This window comes from Bubalus kerabau, chromosome 11 (assembly GCF_029407905.1).
Source record: "Bubalus kerabau isolate K-KA32 ecotype Philippines breed swamp buffalo chromosome 11, PCC_UOA_SB_1v2, whole genome shotgun sequence".
NCBI classification, from domain to species: Eukaryota; Metazoa; Chordata; class Mammalia; order Artiodactyla; family Bovidae; genus Bubalus; species Bubalus kerabau.
In genome coordinates this window covers 15,866,578-15,890,270 of record NC_073634.1, presented here as the reverse complement: position 1 = coordinate 15,890,270, position 23,693 = coordinate 15,866,578, and the positions used below count along the sequence as shown (strand labels likewise).

General features: G+C 47.8%; 1 long non-coding RNA gene across 8 annotated transcripts in view; it reads left to right on the top strand.

Moving 5' to 3' along the window:
* The window catches only part of LOC129622873 (uncharacterized), a 61,337-nt gene that overhangs the window by 18,433 nt on the left and 19,211 nt on the right, over positions 1–23,693 (top strand). For 5 of the 8 annotated variants that reach the window (XR_008700165.1, XR_008700159.1, XR_008700162.1 and 2 more), the window contains 5 exons: positions 18,903–18,939; positions 20,035–20,116; positions 20,599–20,755; positions 21,003–21,225; positions 21,455–21,649. This is a non-coding gene — a long non-coding RNA (uncharacterized LOC129622873). The remainder of the gene's footprint in view (positions 1–18,902; positions 18,940–20,034; positions 20,117–20,598; positions 20,756–21,002; positions 21,226–21,454; positions 21,650–23,693) is intronic. The other 3 variants (XR_008700160.1, XR_008700166.1, XR_008700164.1) reach the window with 1 other exon arrangement.

Below are 23,693 nucleotides of genomic sequence, written 5' to 3'. Positions count from 1 at the left end.
ATAAAGTGGGCAGGTGGGGGCACAAATACTTGAGATGAGGCTAATTGCTCTCTGACAGAAAGAGGGCTGATCCCCAAGGTGCCAGTTCTCCCAGACAATGGGTCCAGGTCAGAGGCCCTGGCCTAGGAAGTTTAGCTGGTGAGAGTGGGAGAGGGCACCTGGCCAAGAGGGCTGGGCTACCTCCTGGCGACCAGTGGCCTTCTTGTCCTGTTGAGAGCTGCCCTCTTTGACCTGGCTCTGGCAGCTCTGACTCCCCTTCACCCCAGTCAGTGTGGGCAGGGGCAAAGGTGGGGCTCCACCAAAATGCGAGGCTGGGACCATCCCCTGCAGGCTCCATGGAGGAGGTCAGCAAGGAAGGACACAAGCCATCTCTCCTCCTTAGCTACTCTATCTGTAAAATGGCAGAAATAATGCACAGCCTCTGTCCCTGGAGTTGATAGTCATGAGAGTGACTAATAGGAGATGGTTAATAAACGACAATGATATTCTGAGCAGAAGGGCGTTGTTGGACCTGAGTGGTGTTGCCTCATGATGTCACTGATCAGGCCAAGGCCCCCTGGTGCTCAGACTTGGACCTCTGTCTTTCTTTCACATGCGGCACTTTCATCTATCCTGGTTTCTTAGTGGTCTTTTCCCACACTTGCCCCACTTTGATAGATCTCGGGCCTAAGTGATATCTGGAGCGTGATTATGGAGGCCCCTTCCTCCCTTCCTGCAGATCTCTGGCCCCGGCAGGCACTGAGCTCCTCTAATTCGGGGGGCGGGGGGCAGAACCTTTGCTGCATTCTTTCACCAGGGTGGGACTGTATTGCCAGGCATGGCATTGCACCCATGGCTTCAGCTCTCCTTGTAGATCCATCAAAGAACATGACAGTCTCTTCTTTCTTATGTTGGCTCATTACATGTGCATTGTAATTAAATGTAATTGATTTCTGTATCTTTGTATGACTTTTCGTTTAAATTTGTACGTAAGAAAACAAAATCTTTTGATAGACTGCAGCTGGCTTCTAAAAAAGTAGCTGTAGATGGGAGGAGGGAGGCACTCCCAGGTGGAGGTGGGGGTTGGACAGGGGCTGCCTCCCAGGATTCACAGGGCTCTGCAGTGAGTAGAGTGGCAGATGGCCAGGCTAGCCACATGGCAGGATAGAGTTCTGGGTATGGCAAGCTCATGGAGCATCTTCAGGACAGGCTCTTGTGGAGCCCTTGCTGGGTCATTGCCAAGTGTTCCCTTGCCTTTACCTTTGGGGGCTGTCCTAGCTTGGGTTGTGCTGAGTGTCCTAGGGGACCTCAGTCTGGCTCCATAGCTAACAACACGTGACACCAAAGGGGGTTTTCCAGGAGGCCACTTAGTGTAGTATTCTGAGGAGGGAGGTCAAGCAGGAGATGCAGAGGGAATCAGAGAGAGGGCAAGCTTAGCCTAGTCAAGCCCTGATCCTCACCTCTCACTTATCTCCAGACCATGGCTGCTCCTCAGCTGGCTCAGCCGGTGCTTTGGGGATGGGAATGTGGACGTGTACTAGGCAGCCGCCAGGGTTCCATTGCACATAGACTGAATCAAAAGGGAGCCTTGAATATGTTTCTCTGAGGGCTCAGCTGCCACCTTCTATCCTTACGACAAGACCAGAATGACTCTCTGCCCAAAGACTTCCTGAGATCATCACTGTGTAGCCCCCAGTTGGAAGAGTCCATCCTTCACCTTTCCCAGGATGGATGCTGTCCACATTCTTTGGCTCATGGCTGCGACGTTGCAGTCTTTATTTTGATTGTCATTCTACCTTCTTTTATTTCATCTGTTCCTTTCAGTCCAAGCTGGTAGTGTCTCTACTGGCATCACATTCTCAAGATCCTCTCTTGGGTGATCCAGCCTAGGCTTTCCTCTCCTCCTGTCAGGCCTGCAGCTTGAACCCTGCTGACCTTGACTGCCTGTTTTGGATAATAGATCTTTACCTCAGCCTTCTGCCCTCCCCTCCAGGAGCCTGGCCTAGAGACCCCTCTTCTTAAGAAAAGATGAGCTCCTCCCCAGGGCTAGTGACTGAGACAAGTAGAAATGATGTTGGCCAGCACAGCCCACCGTGGAGATGCTGGAAGTCAGGGCCAAGATTCTAGACCTGAACCACACTGCCCACAGGCAACTCCACACTTTGCAGGCAGAGGCAGGACCAGGATGCCGGCCATTATGCTTACAACAGCCCTATAGGGTAGGCATTGCCATTACTGGTTTATGAATGAGGAACTTGAGGTTAGAGAGGAAGCAGAGGCTTCACTGAGGTCACATAGCTAGTAAAAAACAGTTTGCCCCTCCAGAACCCCCCCCCAACCAGAAGTACAAGGTGTCCTGCTGAGATGTCACTGTCTCTAGCCCCAGTACCATCCTTACACCTGGGACAGAAAGACCCTGTCCTTGAAGTGAATTTCCTAAAACTTTTAGATCCTCTTCTGTGGTTAGGACAGACAAGGTCTGGCACTGCCATCTGAGTGGGGCGCCCTGAGCCTTAACCTGGACCTGTGTGGGTCAGGCCTTTCTCCTCCCTCAACTACCCTCCAACCCTCTACCCTATGTGTGGGGTTGACCAGATGCTCTGATAAGCAATGCAACTTCTGCCTATGCAGTCATTCCAGGGCTTCAAAGCAGGCAGTCTGGTGAGTGGATTGCTCCTCTGGCTGGTGAAGGATTTTTCATGTGGGATCACATGAGACTGGGCTTTCAGAATGGTGCTGACATGCTGATTTTGAATGACTCAAATTGTTTACATAGATAGGAGCCTGACAAAAATATATTTTCCAGGGGTCCCACACAGCCTAGGGACAGCTCTGCATTCCCCTGACATTAAACCTTCCTGCTGTATTGTTGCTTATTGTATTCATTGATTTTCCCTTTGTTGTTTTGAAACCTCCTTTAAAAGACCTACACCAAGGGATATTTCCCAAATTCCCTTTATTACCCCCTCCTCACCATGTTTCACAATCCTTAGATTTTAAAATTGGATCCAGATATGACTTCCAGGCCCCAGTTCTTCAGCTCAAACAATCTTCCTTTGTCCTGGTCTCTGTGGACAGTGCTCAGCCCCACCCGACCCTTAGCCTTCTCGCAAAAAAGCAGGAGGCCCACTCACACCCTGGGATTTCCAGGAGCCCAAACATGTGATAAAACCTGCTAAGGATCACAGGGCTGTCCAAAGGGGTATGGTATTGTCTCAGCTTATGCTTTCATCCTGAAATGGGGCCCTCTGGGTTGTCAGTGGAGACTGTGGCCTAAAGGGCCCCATTGGGCAGACATCCTTTGTGCTTGGCACCTGCTCCCCTCTCCTCTCTTTTTAGTCTGCTTGCCCAGGTCCTGACCCCCTGGGTTTCCTTCTAATGCATGCTCTGGCCTGTTCTCTCCAGTTAAGTTGGGATGAAAGGTTGGAATAAAACAGCCACAGTCCAGGGAGCAATTGTCCCTTGGCAGATAGAGGTGAACGGACCATCCCTCACCCCAGGAGGTCAATGCTGTGAACCACATTTCCTTCCCAGCAGCATCTGCCCATGGGCCCCTCTCTGAGCCTCTTTGTCTCTTTCTTCTCAGTGGGGCTGTCAAAAGCTGAGCCTCACAGGTTGTGACTAATCACTAGCAGATTTTTTTTCCATCCAAGAAGAAGAAAAAGCTGAAGGAGATGAAGAAAAACCCCAACAGTGAATAACTCGGAAGAGTTTCCAACATGTGGGTGTTTTTCTGGGACCAAAAATCAGGAAGATTCCAAATGTAAACAATCCCAAAATAGCTCAGCTCTCCCAACCCCAGGCATTCCCAGGACTGGATGTCCACACTCCCTCCCTTTCCCCTCTGGGAACCCAAGGTCAGGGAGAGGTGGCAGGATTTGGGCATTGTGAAGAATTGTTTGAGTGAGCCTAGGCAAAGCATAGGCTCTGTGAATCTGGGATTTAATCTTGTTCATTAATAACAGTCTTCTTTCTGAGAGAGGGGCGTCTTCCTGCCTCATCAGATCAGATCTCCCTGAGATCAGGGACCATGACAATGGCTTTCTTTACTCAGAGTCATAACCCATTGTGCTTAAACCAAGCTCTTGAGATTTCTTGCCAGCATAGTGTAATGGAAAGAATATGGACTTTGAAGTCACACAGGGTTGGAATCTTGGCTCCAACACTTATTAATTGTGTGGCCTTGAGTATGTTATTTAGCATCTGGGAATCTCAGTTTCCTCCTTGTAAAACTAGGGCAGTGATTCTTACCAGAGAAAATCCTCTAACTCATGTGCCTAGTATGATGTCTATTACCTAGAAAGGGCTCAATGAATGTTCCCTTTCCACCCCACCCCTTCCTATCTATGTAGCTTGAGCTGGAGAAACCAGTATGTTCTTTTCTACCCCTCCACCCAAGCAGAGAATTCTGTGTGTTGAAATGTAGATATTACTCCTTTTCTGTGTACTAAAAAATCACTATTGTAACCCAAAAGGAAGAATATACTAAATGTATAATTTAAATGAAATTTCTGGAGGTGATAATAAAATACCTGAGGAGATAACGAAAGTTTTGGTGAAAATCATGGACTTGGTAACAGTGGAGTTGATGGTGCTCGTGGTGATGAAATGATGGTGGAGGGTGTGGTGGTATTTTCAGAAGTAATGGTGGACATGGACACCAAGGAGTATAGATGGAGACAATAGTTATGGTGATGGTGGAGATGGTAATGGAGGTTATGATGAAGTCAAGGAAAGGATAACAGTGATGATGTGGTAATAAAGGCTCTAACAGAGGTGAAGATGGTTGTGTTGTGTGGGATAATTGTGTTACACTTGACTTGGAGTCACGGTGAATTATGGTGATTAGTGACCAGGATTACCTCCAACCAGTTACTCACTCCAGGAGATAAAAGCACAGAGGAAGCAGGCACAGCAAGGTGGAAGAATGCTATATGATTAACTGTTACTTTCACCCTAAACTCCAATGGAGAACGTTTGACTTCTTAATCACTGCTGATTAAATGCTTATGTTTATCTTGGCCACTTCCAGAAGCCTCACTAAAGTGCTATTTTAGTGGGATTTTTTTTTTAAATTAATAAACCCACAAGGAAAAGGAGAATGGGAGAGGAAATGGCAGCAGGCAAGAGAAGTCAAGAATTTGGAAATTAGAAAGTGGATGGATGAGTGGTACCTGACATAGCAGACCACAGAAAACTGAAACCCAAGCCTGCAACGTTGTGGGGGTAGATGGCAGAAGCAAATATGTAGCAAAACATTTCTAGTCACAGAATCCCAGAAAAGCTTGGGAATTGGAAGTACCAGTTACTTCTGAAGGCAGGGATTCAGAATGAGGGTGAAAAATTGGGAGGGTTGGTTACAAGTTTTTTTTAAAAAAAGACCTGTAAGAACCTCCCCATCTCAGACTTATTCCCTACCCCATGCAACCAGGTAATCATCCCCTCCCATGCTGGCAGAAGACAGAAGGTTTATGTTCTGAGATGTTGAACCTGGGAAGGTTCTGAACACTGAGGCATCAGGCAGAGCAGGTGGAGGGGTGAGGAGCCAATCTGAAAATAGGATATGTCTGTTTCCTGAAAGGTGAGGATTTCTGCTCTCTTCATCATCAATTCCCAGGTCACTAAAGTCAGGTAAATATCAAGCAGGAAAGCTATTTCAAGAGACTTTCCAGAGGAAACTGGTTTTCTGCGGGAAAAAGTTCTATAGGTTTTGGTATTTGGTCTTTACGCTTAGGCAAAGCCCACATGTCAACAACTTTATCTCTTCTTCAAACATTTTTATCAAAATTTTAGTGCCTCACACTTCAGTATGAATGGACAGCTAAGAACTACTTGATATTTCAGGAAGTTCTTCAACATGAAAGGTAGATATCAAGACAAACTAAGAGGAAAAAGGAACATAGAGGAAACAAAGAAGAAGAAAGCACAGATATTATGATTGACATTTTAAGAATTATATTAAAAAGGTGATGCTTCCTTTAAAAGAGAACTGGAGGTGATTTTTTAAAAGTATCAGAGAAAACAAAGCTCTTGGGAATAAAAATATAATATTTTTATTTTATTAAAAGTAAAATTAAGGCTGGAAGATAAAGTAAGGACAAATTCCCAAAAAAGAGCAAAATACCAAAGAGATGAAAATTGACAGAAATGGTTATCAGTCTAGGAGCATCCCCTAAAAAATAAGTTCTAGAGAATAAAAAATAAAGGAAGGAGGTAAAATCACCAAAGAAGCAATATAAGAAAACTTCCCCAAACTGCAGAACATGAATTTATAGATTGAAAATTTGCTATGAGTACATGGCAAACTGAATTTAAAAACAAAACCAATTTCCCTCAAGGCACAAACACCGGAAATAAAAATGTAAAAGTTTCCAGGGAAAAAAGATTACTTACAAATTGCTGGGAATCAGCATTGTATCAAAGATCTCAACAACTACCATACAAAGTAGAAGGAAATGAACAATGCTTCTAAATTCTGAGGGAAATAATTTCCACACTAGATTCTATACCCAGTTAAACTAGCAATTGAGTATGATAAAAAATAAAGATATTTTGGGGGCATGAATGGTGTTTAAAAATTAGTTCCCAAGCACTATTTCCAGGAAGATATTGAAGAATGTGGTCCAACTTAATTAAGGAGTAAACCAAGGAAAGGGAAGGAGACAAAGGATCTAGCAATCAAGATAGAGACAAAGGGAAGTCTGAGAATGAGGGTGAAGTAGAGAGGATGAAAGTTGTACAAAATATGCAGAGGACAGTCAGTCCATGTTGGCCATGAGGATGAAGGACTCCAGGTGAGAGTTCTCCAAGAAGAAAATAAAACTGACAGTTATGTACATTCAAAGGAAAATTTCAGTTCCATTGGAAAATTCAGGGATGAATTAGTAAATGACACATAGAAAATTAAGCAAAACAGGTAATTATTAATACCAAGAGAACCAAAAAGTCATACAAGAAAGGAAAAGTGGTGCAACTGTGAATGATAGTAATTTGGTAATAGTAATGCAAAGCCTGGATGTGGTTGCGATCAAAATCAATATTGCTGTGCAAATGTGTGTGTGTGTGTGTGTGTGTGTGTGTGCGTGCACGCACGCATGCATATGTGGGTGGCGGTGTTGTAAGAGAGCTGACTCCTCATCTTCTATAGCAGAATGGCAGTAAATAAAACTGAAAATGGAAAAATGCAAGATATATCAGTATTATCATATCATTTATAGGCATGGAAATAAACACTAGAAGAAAGAGTTAAAGCAATTCAACGTACTTGCCTCAGGAAAGGAGGACTCAGAAGTAAGCAGGATTGGAGCAGAAGTCTTATGGTTTTCATTACAAACCTTGTAGAACATTTACTTTCAAAAATATGTACATGTATGACTTTGATAAAAAAAAATAAAGATTTAAATAGAATATAAAAATCAAAACTCGAGTGAGCTGTGCTAGATTATGCGGAGAACTTCTTGACCAAATAAGTCAATCCAAATGGCTTGGAACCAAAATCAGCTGAAAGACCTGCTCCATCTATCGCCTCTAGGTCCAAACCCAAGTCTTGGACATGTCCACACTCACCAGAAAGCCACAAAAGGGAGCTCAAGAAACACGGAAATATCTTGCATTTGCTCCATTGCTTAGGCCCTTCCAGGACCATGTGGCTGCCATATGGGAGAGAAAGAGAGGAGTGGGGAGAAAAGGTTCAAGGCGAAAAGGAAAGATGATTGGGCTTTCTCCCCGGGGGAGCAGGCTGTAACCTTCATACTGCACCCATGTGGGCCAGGAGGTAGTCTGGCATACTACCTCCTGAACTAACACAGCACATCATAAGATATTCTTAGACCTAAATAACATTGCAACACTCCTTGATGCAGGAAGCTGGAAGAGGAGAGCTGTGAATGACCTTTAGAATCCACCAGTGAAGATGGCAGTGAAGCTGGAGGTGATAGTATGATGATGGAGCTGACAGAGAGAGAAATTGGTAGTGACAATGGGAATTTTGTGATGAACATAATAAAGGAAGTGACAGAAGCGATAGAGGCCGTGACAGTGAAAGTGATATTCCAGGGACAGTGAAAGTGATATTGATGATGATCTTGGAAGTAATGGCCAAAATTATTATGGAGGAATGATGAAAGTGGTTGTATTAATGCTGACAGGGGTGACGAGATAGAATATTAGAGGAGAGACATTAGCAGTGATAGTAAAGTGATATGGTAGTGAGACAGATGGTAATGATGGGGTTCACGTGATGGGAGTGATACAAAGAGAGGTGATAGTAATGCGGTTGGCATTGACAATTCTAGCAATGAAGGTGGAAGTGATAATGCCTGTGCTTGGTGGTGAGAATGGTGAGCGTGATGGGAGTGATGGTGGAATTGGTGTTGGAGGTGGCATTGGTAGGAACATTGGCGGGGATGATGGATTCATAGTCGTGGGGATTTTGGAGGGATTATGGCCAAGATGTCAAGTTTCATAATGGTGAGGACAGTGGTATTCATAAGAGATGCAGTGATGCTGGACATAGCAATGACAGACACAATATTATCAGTATAGGAGTATTAATCAAGATTGTAGGACAGATACATATGTAGGGCATCTAAAGACAATAATCAGAATAGGCTGGGTTATGCTGTAATAACGAACAGCCCCTATACCTTAGAGAGTGTACACAGCATAAGCTTAATTCTAATACTATATGTTAGAAAGTGGTTCCGTGTTCTTGGTCACCCGTGGACTATGCTGATGGAGAATCCAATTCTATGTGCTTTTAGGATCACTGTGGCTATAAGAGAATGTGGCGAATCTTACATTGTTTCTGTATTGGTCAGCTTAGGCTAGGTTGTGTGTGTGCATGTTAAGCTGCTTCAGTCCTGTCTGACTCATGTCATCTCTTAAGTCTCCTGCATTGGCAGACAGGTTCTTTACCACTAGCACCACCTGGGAAGCCCTTAGGCTAGGTTGAGTGCATGCTAAGTTGCTTTGGTTGTGTTCATTATGGACTGTAGCCTGCCAGGCTCCTCTGTCCATGGGATTCTCCAGGCGAGAATACTGGAGTATGTTTCCATGCCCTGCTCCGGGGCATCTTCCTGACCCAGGGATTGAACCCATGTCTCCTGAATTTCTTGTATTGCAGGCAGATTCGTTACCACTGAGCCACTGGGGAAGCCCTAGGTTAGTTTAGGGGGTGGTAATGAGAGACTCCAAAATTTCTATGGCTTTCAACAACAGACTTTCTCACTTACTTTTATGTACATTGCAGGTTGGCTGTGGCTTTGCTCCACATCAGTTTCACTCTGAGATCAAGGCTGATGGAGCAGCCTCAAGACATCTATAACTTTGCAGTCTTGCGGCAGAAGGAAAATAGAATATGGTGAAGCATGTTTTGGGTTTTCAAGCTTCTGCTCAGAAATGCCACCTATTATAGTCTGCCTATATTTTATTGGATAAAGGATGACTAATTTCCAAAGAGGCAGGAAAGTGCAATCTTCTGAGGAGGTTGGAAAGAGGAGAACTGCAATACTGGTGAATTCTTTAATGACTTATAGCAGCTGTTTGTTCATAGAGTTTAGGAAGTACTAAGGGCAACGGAAGCATCATGAGTGGCTGGTATGGTCATGGAGGAAGGACTTGGTCAATCTGGAGGGGCTCTGGGATAAGAGGAAAGCAATTAAAAGCGGGGGGGGGGCGGGGAGGGCAACACCAGGAGCTAGAGGCAGGACACATCATGGTTAAGTGCTCAAACCTGCTAGCCATTGCTCCTTGATTCCCAGGGTATTTCTGGCTTCCCAGAAATTCAACAAAATCTGGGAAAGTTGTTTGGAGCACAGGATTCATAGAGAGAAGCAGCAGAATATATGGACTGAAATGCTGGCTAGAGTCAGAGCGGGGAGGACTTTGAATGCCTTGCTGAGGTATTTTGCAACCTAAACAACAGATCAAATCTTCAGCCGGATAAGTTTACTGGGATGCTGCATGCTCTATCCCCTTCTTGTACATTAACTCTCTTCACACCAGGAAACCCATTGCCATTTTTAACACGTGGCTTGAACATCCCTCCCAACTCCATCCCCATCCCACCCCTCTAGATCATTACTGAGCCCAGTTTGAGTTCCTTGAGTCATAACAGCAAATTCCTGTTGGCTATCTATTTTACATATGATAGTATATGCTTCCATGTTACTCTCTGCATACATCCCACCTTCTCCTCCCTCCCCCATCAGTTGTGTTCATAAGTCTGTTCTCAACATCTGTGTCTCCATTGCTGCTCTGCAAATAAGTTCATCAGCACCATCTTTCTAGCTTTCATATATATGCGTTAGTATAAAATATTTATTATCCTCTTTCTGACTTACTTCACTCAGTATAACAGGCTCTATGTTCATCCACCTCATTAGAACTGACTCAAATGCTTTTTTAATGGCTAACATTCCATTGTATATATGTACCACAGCTTCTGTACCCATTCATCTGTCAGTGGACATATAGGTGGCTTCTATGTCCTAGCTATTGTAAATAGAGTGGCAATGAACATTGGGGTACATGTGCCTTTTTCAATACAGCTGTCCCAATTTTTTGTTTTCCTGTAATGAGCAAATGACTTCCTTTGGCCAGTTTTGCAAACCACGTATCTCTTTAAGGGACTTTGCTTCACACCAAGGCATCTACTTAGAAGAGGCAGATGTTACATCACTATATCACTTCCTTAGGAGTCAGAATCACTGCAGTTAATCAGGGTGTCAGATGTTTTAGGGTTTTTTCCCCTGCTGTCCATCCATTCATCCAATCATTCAGTACCTTATCCATTGAGTTCCTACTATATATCTGACACATGGCAGGTAACGTCCTAGTATAGACCAAGGACTCAGTAACTGACAACTCCTTTCCTCCCTTCCCTTGGAAAATTCTCCCTGTAGGTGAAATGACACGTCTACCACAAGGCATCCAGTTCTGGATGCCAGGGACAGCTGTCCATCTGTGGAATTGGCTGCCCCTGAACTTAGGGCCCCCTCTGAGTGTTCAACCTCCAAGGCCACTCTGGCCTATTACATCTTTGATTGAAAATGGCAGTGACCCTGACAGTCTCATGTTCCCTATACAGACAACAAATCTAGGCTTCATTGTTGATAAACTAACAGAGTTTCTGGGTAGCTCTCTAGGGAAGTCTGATCTAGTCTCACAGGTGCCAGAGCCATTCTTATCTCTTCTGTAGTCTCACTATCTAATTAACTGAAATCTGTCTGATCTTGTCCTAATTTTGTGAGATGCAGTGGGCCAGTTTCCTTCTGTAGCCTCCCTATGGGAAGCATGACCCTGTTTAGACTAGAATGTCCTAAGCAGGGAGGACATCTAGGTGTTCCCAGAGAGACACCCAATGGTCAGGTGACCAGGGTAGCCCCAGTCTCCAAGCACGGAAACTTTTGGACAGCCATTCCATCGAGTTGGGGCTGCACCACTCCCAAGAACTCCGGTCACAGCACAGGGAGAACCAGGCTTATAGGCTACAGGGTGAATAGTGCCCCAGGGGTTTGGGCAGTGTGACTGCTTTGAGAACAGTACATTTTTTACCTGCATCAATAATATGCTCCCTGTGAGTGCAAAGAGCTATGAGGTTTCAAAGCCCACTTCTGTGCTTCCAAATGATCCTCAAAACCCTCTAAGGTCATAAGGGAAAACTGAGGCCCTGAGGTAGAAAGTGACTTCACTTGAGTCATAGGACTATGAAGTGCTGAAGCGGGAGTCAGGGAAAGATGCTCTGGCTCTTGCCACCGTGCTCTGTCTGCAGTGTCATGTGGCAGCTCCTTGCCTCCTCCCAGGACCCCCCAGCCCCACAAGTCTCCTGCCTCCCTGACTACCTCTTCTACCCTGCTTCCTATTCCTTTTAGGTCTAGGACCCTTGTTTCCAAAGCAAATATGTGATAAGTAGTCTGGACTGATGAGAGAGGACAGAGGTGCTTTTGGTCCTCCAGGTAACACAGGTGCGTTTTCTTAGGTGCCTGATCATTAGGGCTCCTTAGGTGCCTTAAAAGGAAATGAGGAGGAAAGGTCACCCCTTTGGATCTGGTCTAGGATAGAGCCAGGCAGGCAAGAGCAGCACTGGAGTGGAGGGAACACTGCTGGGCCCTATATCCCACCTTGGGTCTATATCCCAGTCGCCTTCTTGTTCTCTCCTTTTGTCTATCAGATGTGCCTGACATCCAGAAATCTGAGATGCCTGGAAAAGAAGGGAAGAGGCACAAGCAGCTATGAGCTCATCTTTGCCGGCCGGCGCCGGGCGCCCCTGCGGGACCCTTTTTCCATGGCGGAGTCCAGGCTCTTCGGGTGGTGATGACTTCAGGGCTGGAGATTCCCTACTGGCTGCCCCGGGGGATGGACACTGGCTTCTGGTGCATTCCAGCCATGCTCCCCTCAGCCCTGGAGACGTGAGAACCAGAGCTTGAGACCCTCTGTCTCCCAGCTACTCTCCAGGGGAGCCTTAGGCCCAGAATGTCCCCAGACGTCTACTTGTCACCTCCTCCTGACCCAGACCTTTCCATTCCCCACTCTTCCTGTTCCAGGGATGGAAAGTCCAGGACCAAGAGATGGGTCCCTCCTTCTTCTTTCTCTTGGCCTGGTTTCCCTTCTGCCTTCCTCCCTCCTCCATCAGGCACCCAATTGGCCCTGAACCCTTGACCCTGCTTGCCCAGCAGACATTAGACCAGATGGAGCCAGAGACCGGACACTGACTAATGGCTCCATGAAGGCTGTGACCTGAGAGAGGCAGTTGTGGGCAGACCTTGGATCTGCTGTTCATGTTGAGAATGGGAACTTGGTTTACCCTTCTCCTTCCCAAACCCACCATGAAACACTCCAGTCCCAGCCTTATGCAGGCATCTCTGTTGTCTAGCTTCTAGAGGGCTTTGATTCTCCCACCTCACACTGCCTTGGCAGTTCTTTCCTTTCTCCCTAACCCAGCCAGCATGCTCTAGCCTAAAGGGTTTAAGGGGCTTCCCTGGACCCTTTCCCTCACTGCTGCTGCTGCTGCTAAGTTGCTTCAGTTGTGTCCAACTCTGTGCGACCCCATAGACAGCAGCCCACCAGGCTCCACCATCCCTGGGATTCTCCAGGCAAGAACACAGGAGTGGGTTGCCATTTCCTTCTCCAATCCATGAAAGTGAAGTGAAAGTGAAGTTACTCAGTCGTGTCCTACTCTTTGAGACCCCATGGACTGCAGCCTACCAGGCTCCTCCATCCATGGGATTTTCCAGGCAAAAGTACTGGAGTGGGGTGCCATTGCCTTCTCCGACTACCCACCCTCTACTAGCCCTTTCTCCACACTGCTGGTAATCTCGGCTCTCCCTCTCGATCTAGCCTCTTGAACTTGTCTATATCTGCTTCTCCACTGTACTTGATGTTCACAACTCAGCCCACTCCACTTGGACTTGGGCTCCTCTACCCCAATGAGTCTGTGTTCACCATGGGCACCAGTGGCTTCATGACCAAGTTCTTCTCTAACCTCTCTCCTTTAACCTCTATGGTGTCCCATCACACTGACAACCTTCCTCTTTGACTACCCTTTGAGACAAAGAATCCCCATATCCCCACATGTGGCTTAGGCCATGGAAATTTACTCCCCTTTCAAGGAAAGGGCTGGGTGCATGGTGGGGGTGGCAGTGTGAAGGCTTCAAGACCCAGTTCCTATTTGTTCTGCCATCTGTGGCATTTCCATTTCTTGGCCCCAGATGGCTGCTCCAGATCCTGCCATCTGTGGGAAATATGATGTCACTTAAGCTCATAATTCACTGGCCAGAACATAGCACATGGCCATACCAAGCTGGAGACTGTGATCTCTAGCCAGGTATATTTTCCCCCTCCCATGTAAGATAGGGAGAACAGATACTGGAGGATGACTACCTGTGATGGGTCCTTGTTAATATATTTCATGGGCGGTTTTCCTCCATCTGTCCCTTTAAATGTTGGTGCTAGCTTTTCAAGCCCACTTTCTTTATTCTGTGTGTGTTTTCCATAGAGATCCAAAGCACCCCACAGATTCAAATATTGCCTTTCCAAAGAGCTCCCACACCTCTATCTTTAGTGCAGAAGTATCTCCGGAGAAGGCAATGGCACCCCACTCCAGTACTCTTGCCTGGAAAATCCCATGGATGGAGGAGCCTGGAAGGCTGCAGTCCATGGGGTCACTGAGGGTCAGACACGACTGACCAACTTAACTTTCACTTTTCACTTTCATGCATTGGAGAAGGAAATGGCAACCCACTCCAGTGTTCTTGCCTGGAGAATCCCAGGGATGGGGAAGCCTGGTGGGCTGCTGTCTATGGGGTCGCACAGAGTCGGACATGACTGAAGTGACTTAGCATAGCATAGCATAGCATCTTCTGACTCTACACCTCACAATGGGGTAATTCCTTTAGGAGGTCCCACTAACACCTTAAAGTCAAACCTAACTCATGGTTTTCTTCCTCAACTTTATTTTTCTTATGGGACCCTTGCTCCTGTGTGTGCCCCGACTCTTCCCCAGGCTCTATCAGTCCCCTGTAATTCAACCCTTGAACTCCCCCAAAGCCACCTCTTCTGCTCCATCTCCCTGCCTCAGTCCAGGTCTCATCACTTCTCTCCTGGTCTCACAGCTGTCTGCTAGCTGTCTCTTGTCTCCCACTTGAACTTGCCTCTCCAGGTCTATGGTGCAGCCAGATTCTTTCATACATGTACATCCCCTGCTTACACATCTTCCCTGGCTCCCTACTGCCCACAGTGCACACCCAACGGCCTGCTCCTTCTCATTCCAACCCCTCTTCTTCTTCTTGCTTTGCTTTTCCAAATGGCTCATGACCTCTGAAAACTGTACATCCTGTTTCTCAGCCTGGGTTTCCCACCCATCTCACTTTTGCCATCTCCCCAACCACATGGGCAACCAACCAAAGGGCTGGGTGCATGGTGGGGGTGGCAGTGTGAAGGCTTCAAGACCCAGTTCCTATTTGTTCTGCCATCTTCTATGTGGCATTTCCATTTCTTGGCCCCAGATGGCTGCAACCACATGGCAGACACCTACTCAGTCCCCAGGACTTGGCCCAATTGTCTACCCCTCTGGGAAATTTTTATTGCCCCTTCAATGCCTTTTAGGGGCTACTATGCCATGATTCCAGCCATGACCTCTAAGGCATAGCTGCTGTCTGTCCCAGGGCCAGCACCATAACCATCCATTTATGCATCTCTTTCTCACCTGTTCAGGAAGTGTTTGAGGGCAGGACCAAGACTTTCCTTCTCTCTGTCCCCAGCACCCAGCACAAGATCTGGAAAACAGCAAACATCCAGGAAGTGTTTCTTGTGTGAATGAATAATCATGTCACCTTGGCTCAAACATCATCAGTGGCTCCTCAATGACTCTTAATAAAGTCAAAGGACCATCAGGTCCAACGCTGACCCCATCATCCAGACATACCATCTCTGGTCATAGCCACATACTCTCAGGCTCCCACATCTTTTGCAATTTGCTCCTCTTGTGTGGACTGACTTCCTATTTTTCTTCACTCACTGTGGTGCCACCTTCTTTGATCTACCCAACTCAGTCACATAATCTTTGCTCTGCACTCCTGAGGCTCATGCCACCATTATGGTTCTTTATTGAGACTGTCAACAGACTGCAGTGACCAGCCGTGGTGTTAATATCCAGCCTCCCTCACTCCACCTGGAGTTTTTTCCCTTCCCTGCTGTCCCCAGCACCCACATGGCTGAAGAGAGGGTACTGGCCTGGTCTTTGGCAGCCCTGCCTTTGTGGTCACCATTGGGACTTCCCCAAGCTGGGTCAACCATAGCTCCTTATCCGCCTGGTTCTGGTTCACTGGTTCAAGACTAGCTACCTCATTCAATTTCATATACCTGATATGCTTTTAAAAAACAGAAACTGAGGAGAATGAGGTAGAAGTGGTATGATGGAAAATTTGGAAGCTATTGAAAGCTGTTTCTCTGTGTGAGAGAAGTCACTGTGCATTAAGAGAAGGAAGCTACTACCCAGACAGCCATCGATGAGAGACAGAGATGGAGATGGAGGTGGAGGTGGAGATGGAGATGGAGATGAAGGTGAAGGTGAAGATGGAGATGGAGAGATGGAGACAGATAGAGATGAGAGTTCAAAGACAGAGATGGAGATGGAAATAAGATGCAGATGAGAGAAAGATGGAAGATGGAGATGGAGAGATGGAGACAGAGATGGAGATGAGAGATCAAAGACAGAGATGGAGATGGAAATGAGATGTGGATGAGAGAAAGAGGAAAGATGGAGATGAAGATGAGAGATAGAGATGGAGATAAGAGAGCAAGACAGACACACACACACAGAAATCTGGGGGCACCTGAAGCCCAGTTGTATTCTTGCTCTTGCCATTACTTGACTGAATTCTGTGAGGCAATACTCATCTTTTTTCCTGAACTTGTTCAAGGTGCAACCAAAAGTCTTGACCCATACATATACTTGTCTGGTTCTACTTATTACTGGAGTTGTCTGGATGCAAATCTGACCGCTCCCTATCTGTCTTCCAGTCTGTAGAGGGCATATCCCTCTTTGGGTGCCCCCATGATGGCAGAGCCCCCACTCAGGCCTACAGCCCTAGACCAGGACTGGTTCACCTTGCTATTTCAATGACTAAATGCTCCCATACAGGGTGACTGGGCTGCTGCCTGACCATGGCTTTCTTCTCATTTTAGGCTGTGTAAACCCATCAACAATCAGCAAATTAATAGTCTGTGAGCCAAGGTCGCTCGTGGTTTGTTTACTGCAGCCGCTGTTCCCCTAGGCTGAGGCATTCTTTCCACAGGTGTTTCTTCAGCCTGGGCTTGATTTATTCCTTTTCCCTTTCCTCCCTCACCCAGGCTAATTATTGCTTTTGTTTATAACCAAGTTAAGCAAACTGACCTCCATCTTGCCCAGCAGAAGTCTCCATGCCTACACGGTCCATTAATGCTGCAGTGGTGTGGCTGGACACTGGCCAGACTACAGGACACCAAACATCTGGATCCTGAGGAGGTTTCAAGGTTCACTGCCTGAGGGCAAGTGTCGGGGCTCAGGGAAAGGGATGCTGCAGCAGACTTTTGTTGCCAGTGACCCAAGACTTTGCTTGGCATTCACACCAAACCATTCCCCAAACAAAGTGGAGAGGTCAGCCTGGGTGTACATTCTGAGCCGTGGGCCAGGCCTGGGAGGAGAGCAACATGTCTCCCTGGGAAGAGACCATGGAGCAGATTGGTAGAAAGGGGTGGCCAAATAGTTGAACAGGGGCTGCTTTGGTAGGGGCAAGGGAGGCTCTGTGCTCTGCTTTGCTGGGAGTGCTGGGATGGCTAGTGACTTGGGTCCTTTCTGCACTGGAGCTGCCTGCACTGGAATTGGAACTGCAAGGATTGAGTCCAAAGCCTCCCACTGCCCAACTAGGGCCCAGAAATTGTGGGCTTGTTTTGGTGTATAAAGACAAGCCCCAGGCCCATTGGCAGGGTGTCCTCAGCAGGGAGGAACAGGCACACTTCTTTACTCTGGCTCCCATGTGGTTTAGCACATGGGGAGCTGTCTAGGCAGGGGGCTACCAGCCAGAACTTGGCTGTCCCCCAGTCCCTTGCCTTAGGCCCTGATGTCACCAGCCTAGACATCTGGCTGTTGGGTTTGATTGGCTCATGCTTGGAGGGAGCTGTGGGCCAGGGAGCTTAACTCCATGCACAGCCATGCCACCCAGCCATGACCACTCACAGACATGAACCACACTGAGCCTGAGGTCCTCATATGTTCCATGAGGATAATAATAGCATCAGCCTGGCAAGGTTGTTCTGAGGATTAATAAAGATCATGAATGGAATATATTCAGCATGCAAGAACTGGAAGACTGTAAATATCCAGCTAGTGATAGCTACTACTTACAAGTCGCTCCTCTTATTCTCTGTGACACCAGCATGTTCTGTGACCTTTGGCAAGCCAGTGTCTCTGAGTCTCAGTCTTCTTATCTATAAACTAAGAGAATTTCCATTAATTTTCCTTTTACAAGCCAAAGTTTCATTATTTGTAGAATGAGGATGATATTATTTTAAAATTTATATTAATGGGGACTGGGGGGAAGAAGAGTCTCAAATGACATATGGTCAAAGTGATAGAGCTTTGAAAAGTTAAAGAGCTGTTCTAACTTGAGGGATAATAATGATAATAAGCAATAATGATAAGTGCTAATTAATGCTATGGGAAAGGGCATGGCAACCTACTTCAGTAGTCTTATCTGGAGAACCACATGGACAGAAGATCCTGGTGGGCTACTGTCCGAGGGGTCACACAGAGTTGGACAGGATTGAATTGACTTAGCACAGCACAATTAATGCTAGTAGTTTCCTCATAGGTTTCTATCCACTTGTCAAGGGTTGTTGGGGAGAATTTCCAGTGTCTGTGTTGAAGAGGAAGTCTGGCAAGTGGTCCTGAGCAGAATGGAAATTCTGCAGGGATGTGGCTGAACTGGAGACTTTCAGCCCACTCTTGGGATGTTTCCAAATTATTAAGTGTGTGGTTTGGACAAGCTCCCCACGTTGTGCTGATGCTCTTGACTCCCACCCCATTGCCCTTCTTGGGTATTCCTCACTTTAGCTCAAGGCTTTGAGGCTTGTTGTAAAGTCAGTACCCCAGGGATCCCATTCACAGCTATTCTCAGATACTCACACTTGTGAGTGATTGAGATTCCTATAAGGGAAGAGTCTGGACTAAGAAGCAGTAGACTTGGGGTTGGATAATGTGGGGAGAGCTCACAGAAGGGAAGACTACAGGCAAATACCTCTCTGGCCAATAATGCTTACAGGTCTCCCTTTTGTATTATCTGAGGTTGGTTCAGTTGCTCTGTTCTCAGGGCCTAGATTCGGTTATCTTGGCCTCTTTAATACAATGTTCCCCTTCTCTCCACCGATCTGCCCCTCTCTCCAAGAAATCGTTGCCTGTCTCCAGGAGTCAAGTTGAGAGTGGTAAGCTTAAATTCTTTACTTGTGCCTTGTATTGTGAGGACAATATGTTTCATTTTTTTGAATAAGAGTGCATTATAATGTTAATTAAGTATCTTTGGTTAGGGTCCCCTAGAAGCAGTCCTGAGACAAGGATTTGAGTGTAAGTAGAGAAGTGATCCCAGAAAGTACTGGGAGGGCAAGAATGAGCCAGAACAGGGGAGAATCCCAGGGTGTGCCATCAAGTAGCTCTCCATGTGGGCAACTGGGGCCCAGTTCCACTGGGAACTTGGGAGACAGTCATCTCAAGCAAGGGGAAGGAAGCTGGGGTGTCTATCCACCACCTCCTCATCTTTCTTTGACTGAGGACTACTTCCAGGAACGCTAAGCCTCCAGCACCACAGGCTTATCCTGTGTGTAGGCTAAGTACCTGTAATACTAACAGTCTTTAGTTTGTCAAGTGACTGCTGAGGATGATGGCCAGGCACCAAAGAGCCCGCTGCAGCGTGCTTCTATAAATGGGGTACAACCTCACCAAGACTCTGAGTGTACTTCAGAGCTGGAGATCACAGGGTTTGGGGACAATGCTAGCCAGAGATGGTCACTATAAGCTTCCTGTTAGGAGATAACGTTCCATGGGTCTCTCCTGTACTCCTCGCCAGCACAGGCCCAGGCCTGCTTTGTTCTTGATGACCTTTTCAAGGTTGTTTGCATGGTTAACAGTCTATGAAGACAGAGAAGGTGTCTCCCTCTGCAGCAGAGGGCAGCTTTGTTTACTACTGAGTACAACAAAGAGAATGTCTTCCTCTGGGTCAAGTTTATGCATGCTTACTGCCTATTATAAAACAGTCAGGCTCCCTAAACTCAGGGATCCACCCCTGTAATTCAGCCTATGATATATGCAAGCATCTCATGGCCCTCGTTGCCTCTCCCTGTAGGGATGATGACTCCCTGCACTGGTTCAAATGCTGGTGATCTGGATATTACCATCATGTCAGTAGGAAACTATCCTTTGTCTCTGAGCCAGGAATCCTGTGTCTTTTGCCAGCATCTCTGAAGCAGTGTCAGGCAAACTTGCTAGCTTGCAAGCAGGGTAAAACATCTCTGTTCCTTCTACAGTTCTTGAACCTTTCCCATCCGTGCCCCAGATCAAGTGCCTAGTCATGGTGTAAGTGATGAAAAGAGAGCTTAAAATCGAACAGTAAGTCAAACAAATGGCAAGTAAGAAATCATCACATGGTCTGATGGCTTGAGCATAGTACCTGGCTAGGGGCTCTGAGGGGAGGGGTTGAGGGAAGGAAGAAGAGCTGGAGCAAATGGGGAAGTGGGAGTAAACCCAGAATGTCCATGCAGGCCTGGAAGAGGTGTAGGTCAAGCCCAACACAGAGTCAGGAGTGAGTGAGGAATGCAGACTGGGCTGGGGGGCCCTGGGAAAACCTTAAACCCTTTCCCTCCTAGGGCCTGTTTCTCCCACACTTTACTCTTACCTTCTCTGGGACCCGCTGTCCTGACCCCTTCATCTCCTTCCACTCACAGTGCCCAGGGTGCCTTGAAACCACCCCCCGCCCGCCCCCCCCCACAATCTGTGGCACTTTTTGAGGCATGTAGTTGTGTGGCCTGGGAGCTGGGGTGGGAGCTGAGCCCAGAGTCCACAAGCGCCCCCACCCACTTTCCCTGTGGCAGCCAAAGACCACCAGGAACGTCCACCGAGTAGAAGATTTACGGTTGAGCCAGGAGGAGTATCCTTGTGAAGATACCTACACAGTCGTTTCAATGGGAGAATTTACAAGCATCTTCCTTCTCTTGCTACCGAGTGGAAAAATACACTGGGCCCAGAGCTGTGAGTTCCTTGCCAAGGCCTGTGAGTCATCCCCAAGTCATAAATAACGGGTCCCTCATGACAAAGCAGAGAAGAGAGCTGGGCCCAGGGCCACATATTTATTAGAAAAGAGAGTAGAACCATTATTTGGGGGGCTTGGCTTCCGGAAAACTCAAACCACGTCACATTAGAAAAGGTCAGGAGGCACTTCCACAGGGATGCAGACCTGACATTTTTTCTCATGTTCTCAACCTTTCATCTGGAGCAGAGACCACCCCCTCCCTGCTGACCCAACGCATCCACCAGAGGCATCCCTGGCCACCTAGTTCCCTGGACCAAGATGAGGCCTTGCTATGTCCCAGGCCCTGCTGGGATCCCCCTCCACCTCCTGATGCTGCTGATAGCCACAAAGGGAAGCAGAGAAGTGAACCCCAGTGGCCGCCACACTGCAAGCATCAGGAAACATTTACTGCCTAGAAGGATGACCTCTGGTAAGTTACAGTCCCTCCTGGGGCCTCCATTTCGCAAGGCTTCAAGGACTGCTGTCAGAATGAGGTGAGGGAGTGGATGCAGGCCCCATGCAGGCCCCAGGACTGGCCACCCTCGTGAGAGGCAGAGACCAGGGGCAGGAGGAGAGAGAAAGACAGACTCAGTCCTCTCTGATCACTCTCTCTCGGGCTCTCTCCCCTTCTCTGTGCCTCTCTCTGTCTCTGTGTATAGGACTCAGAATCCAAAGGATAATGAATGCAGACAGGGAGGAGCAATAAATCATTTATGAATTGCCGACAGAACCTTTTATGCTTGAAGGAAACATGGCTGTGTGTGATTCAGGGAAAGCTGAACTTGGCATCTTCTCCTAAACCCACTCTGATGTGTTCAACGTCGCCTCCTTCATTGCTCAGATGGGAAAACCAGGTGTGTAGGATGATATCCCGCTTTCCCCAGCTCCGGAGCAGTGGTCCGGGCCAGTGCATGCTCCCTCGACCCTTTCTTCCCTCCTCACTGCACCTGCTCAGGGCCCTGCTGGTCTTAACCTGATGGCACAAACTGGAGCAAGTTGCATTTCCAGCCCTTCTGTGGCCTCTGGCTAAAGTCCATTCCCTGCAGCGTGGCTCCCAGCCCCCTGGGATTGCAGGCCTGGGGGTGCTGGGCCATTGAGGCCTCTGGTCCTCGATCACCAGCCCAGCACCTACCCACACAGCAAGGTCCAGGGCTGGTTCCTCCTTCTGCATGCTGCTCCCTCAGAGCCACCCCTGCCAGGCAGACACCAGACTCGGCCTCATGAAGCTCTGATGGCCCTTAACTTGTACTACCCATCTGTGTTCCTAGCCTGGTCATGCACTCCTCTGGGTAGAGATGGTCTTACTCACTTAATTGTCACAGATCCTGGCATATAACTGCAGCCAGGGGAAAACTCAAAGAATGAATAGTGGATGGTTGATGAGCTGAATGGAGTGATGGATCAGTGCTGCCTTTATGATCACTCTTGGCCCACACAGGCATTCATGCTGAGTCTACTTCCCCGCTCTGAGCTGTGCCCTACTTCCATGGGGTTCTTCTGGCCTTCAAAGCCCATGGCCTTAACTACAACTGGCCTTGAGCACAGATGACTAACAGAAGCTCTGTGTGTGGTTTGGCTGTTTGATCTCTGCTACTTTGGCTGTAAGGGAGATGCCACTCTTCTACCCTGAGCTGCACTGGTCATTTCAGACACTGCACAAGGACCATAGCATTTACTAATGTGGGCTTCCAGGGCTCTGCTTTAGAGATATTGAGGTTGGAAACACATTCCACCACTGTGCACTGCGATCCCAGAGCATGGGATTAAAACAAAACAGAATCCTGACGGTCAGCTCTGGGAAGCCTTGTAGGAATCTTCTGGACCACTCAACACCTTCATCATCCAGATGAGGCCCTTGGAGCCAAGGGTTTGGCCCACAGGCCACAGTGCTGTTGGGAAAGGCAGCCCCGCAAGCCCAGGGCTCACTGGTGAACTCTGTGGCTTGGGTGGTTGTCCAGTCATCACATCTTGTTGCCCTCTTCCTCATGTCCCAGCAGCCCTGGGCTGGTCTGGCTCCCTCTCATGCAGCAGATGCCCCCAAGTCCTCCTAGACTCACACTCCAATCCTTGTTTCTTTTCTGCCTCCCTTCAAGCGCTTGGTACTCAGGGTCTGGGATGGGGTGGGGGGGTACAATAAGACCTCAACCCTGAAGACGATGGATTTGGGTCTCAACCCTGAGGCTTAGAGGCAGCTTCTTGGGACTGGTTCACGGCAGAAGGTCATCAAGTGCCTCCTCGATACTGTCCCAGTTTCTGGCAGGCTCAGCGAGGCCCGGAAAGAGCCTGGAGTGGATTAATACAGACCCATCCTTCTCAGAGGGAAGAACATAATCAGCCAGAGGCTATAAGAAAAGGGAAATGAGTGTGGACTAACACAGGGCAACTCGTGGGCTGGAGTCTTGAGTCCTCAGCTCCCAAGTGTTCTTGGAATCAGGAAGGGTATTTGGGGAGGACACTCTGGAGGGGAAAACTCTGGGAAGGCTCACGGCAGAAATGGCCTGGGAGGACAAAGGCCAAGAGGGTGCTCTTTCCTCCCTGGACCCTGCTCAGCGCTGGCCTGGAGCGGCAGCACACTGGGCTCAGGCTGGGCAGCGGCCCGCCCCTTGGAGTCCCAGGTGCAGGGAGTGGGGTTAGATATAGCCTAGAGGGGCTGTTCAAGCTGGGATCCTGGCTGGAGGCCTCAGCCTCGCTGCCTTAGTCTCCAGAGGGACATTACCACCTACAAAGAGGGCCCCCCACGTGGTCCTCAAGGGCTAGTTCTCATCAACCCCTACTTTCTGGACGCAGAGTCTCCCGGTGAGCAGATGAAACTGGATTCACACCTTCCCTCCCCGCCCCAGTCTAGTTCAGCTGCATTTGTGGGCAGTGAGAATCTGAGGGATGCTGGCCTAATGGTGG